Here is a 3,668-nt window from a genome sequence, read left to right as displayed (position 1 = left end):
AGATGAAATTGTTTGGGGAATATGATGCTTGTGATAATGTGATGAAGAATTTTAGAGTTGAAAGGCAGTAAGTGTTCACAGCTCTTGGGTAGGAAGTCAAGGTTTGGATTTGCAAAAATTGTTTTCATGGCTTCGGTATTGTTAGGATCGAGAGCACTAAGAGGGGGGGGGTGAATTAGTGCAGCGGAAATCTTTCAGCGATTAAAAACGAAAGCTGCGTTCATTCGATAAAAACTATTTTGATGCAAAAGCCAATTCTAAGATTACTTATGATTAAGTGCAGTTTATGTCTAAACACAGTTTGCGTCTAAGCGCAATTTATGCAGTTTGCAGTTTGCGTCTAAATGCAGATTGCGTCTAAGCGCAGTTTGCATCTAAGCGTAGTTTGCGTCTAAGCTCAGATTGCGTTTAAGCGCAGTTTGCGTCTAAGCGCAGTTTACGTCTAAACTCAGATTGCGTCTAAGCGCAGTTTGCGTCTAAGCGCAGTTTGCGTCTAAGCGCAGTTTACGTCTAAGATCAGATTGCATCTGAGCGCAGTGCAGTTTGCGTCTAAACGCAGTTTTATGTCTAAACACAGTTTTACGTCTAAACGTAGTTTTACGTCTAAACGCAGTTTGCGTCTAAACGCAGTTTTACGTCTAAACGTAGTTTTACGTCTAAACGCAGTTTGCGTCTAAACGTAGTTTTACGTCTAAACGTAGTTTTACATTTAAAAGTAGTTTACGTCTAAAACACAGTTTTAGGTCTAAGCAGAATCAAGACGTAAATGTAAACTGCATAGAAACTCGTTCGTAAAAGCGCAGAAGACAGTTTACAGTTATAAATAGAATCAAAACGTAAGTGTAAACCGCAATGTAGAGATCGTACGAAAACACCGATTTACGTTTGAATGCAGATTTGAAAAGAACAGAACTTAGAAACTTGTTCGTAAAAGCGTAGAGAGCAGTAGCTATATAGGAGGTTTGCAGTAATGATAAAGTGCTCAAAATGAAAGCAAACCAGAGATTTAGAGTGGTTCGGTCAGTCTTGACCTACTCCACTTTTGGCTTCCTCCACCGACGAGGTCACCGACGTCAACTAGAAGCCTTCCTTCAATAGGCGAAGGCTAACTACCCTCTTACAGACTCACTCCTTTTGACGGGCTTAGGAGACAACCCTTACAGAAGTTTTCTCTCCTCTCTTTACAAATCAAACTTGAAGAATAGAAAGAGGAGAACTAGCAGTTTTGAGCTCTAAGAAACACATAAAGATAGCAAGATTTCGAGTGTGTGTTCTGTGCTTTCAGTGCTGAATGGGTGGGGTATTTATAGGCCCCAACCCAGTTCAAATTTGGAGCTCAAAACGATTAAATCTCGGAATTCCGGGATCAGGCGGTTGTACCTCCTGACTAGAGAGGTTGCACCGCTAGGCAGAGCTCGAAGACTGAGCCCAAGCGGTGCCACCTCTTGACTGAGGCGGTTGCACCTCTCTACCAGAGCTCGAAGACCGAGCTCAGGCGGTGCCACCTCTCTGTCAGGGAGGTTGCACCGCCCAGTCTTGCTCGAAGACTGAGCTCAGGCGGTGCTACCTCCTGGCTGGGGAGGTTGCACCGCCCAGTCTCGCTGGGAGGCTTAGCCCAGGCAGTGCCACCTCCTGGCCTGGGCGGTTGCACCTCTTGGTGCAATCAGGGTCCGAATGGTTAGCTCCATTCGGCCCAATTTCAATCTTTCAGGGGCCTAATTGCCCCAAGATTAAGCTAATGGGATCACCTCCCATTTTCCAACTTAATCAACGTGCTAACTACGATTAGATCTAAGACAATTTCTGCAGCTTTGCTTCGGTGCGTCAATCGCTTCTTCCGGCGAGTTTCCAGCGAACTTCCGTCGATCATCCAATGAACCCTCGGTGATGCTTCTGCGGACTTCCGGCAAACTCCTGGACTTTGCGACGATCCACTTGGCGAGTTCCAATGAGCTTCGCTTGGCAAGCTTCTGGACTTCTCGGATCTGTTCTCGCAGAACCTCCGACGACCGTCCGAACTTCCGTCGAACTCTCGAACTCCCAACGTGATCATGATCTTGACTCTGGCGCAACTCCTGCTGCTTGTCTAACTTTCATCGTAGTTAATCCTGCACACTTAAAACAAAAACTTCGATCGAGACAATTAATCCTAAGCAATTAACCAAGTTGTCCGGCATGTCATTGGTCCCTCGACGCTTCGTCCGATTCTTCGGCGCATCGTCCTTTCCTGCAGCCTATTGCCCAATCGGCCAATTGACTCTGCAACTCCGATATCCTTGGCACAATACCCGCTCTTCTTGGCCCGATGCCCGAGTCCATGGCCCGAAGCCTACTATCGATACGTCGACCGATCCACCGGCCCGACGTCCAATCTTCTGACATGTTCCTCCGGCACAACATGATGTTCCTGCTTTAATTGTCTCATCCTGATCAAAGCATCCTGCGTCACTCAAAACGCAGATTAAATCATAAACATATATCAAGTAGTTTCATTATCAAAATACGAGATTCAACAATCTCCCCCTTTTTGATGATGACAACTACTTGATGACGGAGTTAAACTTAACTCCCGGAGTTTAAACAAACTCCCCCTATCAATATGCCATATTGATAGAACCTTGAATTCAAACTGAATTTAAGTCATTACAATATTCATTATGAATACTTGCAACACGTCAACATGAACATATGCATAAACTTATGCATCACATGTCATGTCATCAACATACTTTCATCAACATACTTCTCCCCCTTTGTCATCAACAAAAAGGAGAAGTATCACAATCAAGTGTTTGTGATATTGGTTCGACTCATTGCATGAAAAACATAATATCAAGTTTTATCATCATGCAGTTTTGAAGCCGGAAAATTTAGCAAATGTTACATCATGCTTAGAACATTCAAGCTATCAAGTTTTAGATATGCAAGTTTTACAGCATACAAGATAGCACTTTTATAACATGCAAGCTAGCAATGTTACAACATTTTAGAACTTGCAAGCTAGCAATTTAGAGATGTTCAAGAAGGCAACTCTTGCTTCTTGAAATATGCAAGTTGCAAGCTAGCAAATTTTTACGATATGAAAGTTTTGCTTCTTGAGATAGGCAAGATAGCACTTTTGCAATTTTTGTTTGGCAAGCTTGTGATGTTCAAGATAACAAGCTCTTTCTTCTCTTTTGAGAAGTGTCATTTTTGCTTTCATTGCAAAGTGCAAGCTAGCAAAATGCCAAACTAGCAAGAGATAATGTTTTACATGAGGCAAGCAAACAATTTGGCAAGTATTACATTTGCATCTTCTCTTTAGATGTGCAAGAAAATAAACAAGTTTTTGCATTTTCTTGACATTTCAAGCTAGCAATTATCGGTGATGTTCAAGATAGCAATTTCTTCTCTTTTGTAATTTTTGCCTTTTTCTTGAATTGTGCTAGCAATCTATCTCCCCCTTTGTCATTGTCAAAAAGAAGGGAGAAACCCCTTACATCAATTTCTAAATCATGACAAAGGTAAGTAATCATTCTTATTTGTGCATTATTATAGTTTCAATGCACAAATTCATTAACATTACATTTCATTTTTTTATGCACGATACCGAAAAATCAATCATCATCATGAGCATATCAAATATGATATTCAAGCATTCATGATATATCATTTTGGCAACATAATCA

Source organism: Musa acuminata, chromosome BXJ1-9 (genome assembly GCF_036884655.1).
Source record: "Musa acuminata AAA Group cultivar baxijiao chromosome BXJ1-9, Cavendish_Baxijiao_AAA, whole genome shotgun sequence".
Classification (NCBI taxonomy): Eukaryota; Viridiplantae; Streptophyta; class Magnoliopsida; order Zingiberales; family Musaceae; genus Musa; species Musa acuminata.
The sequence above is the reverse complement of the archived record's forward strand: the minus strand, read 5'-3'. Positions refer to the sequence as shown.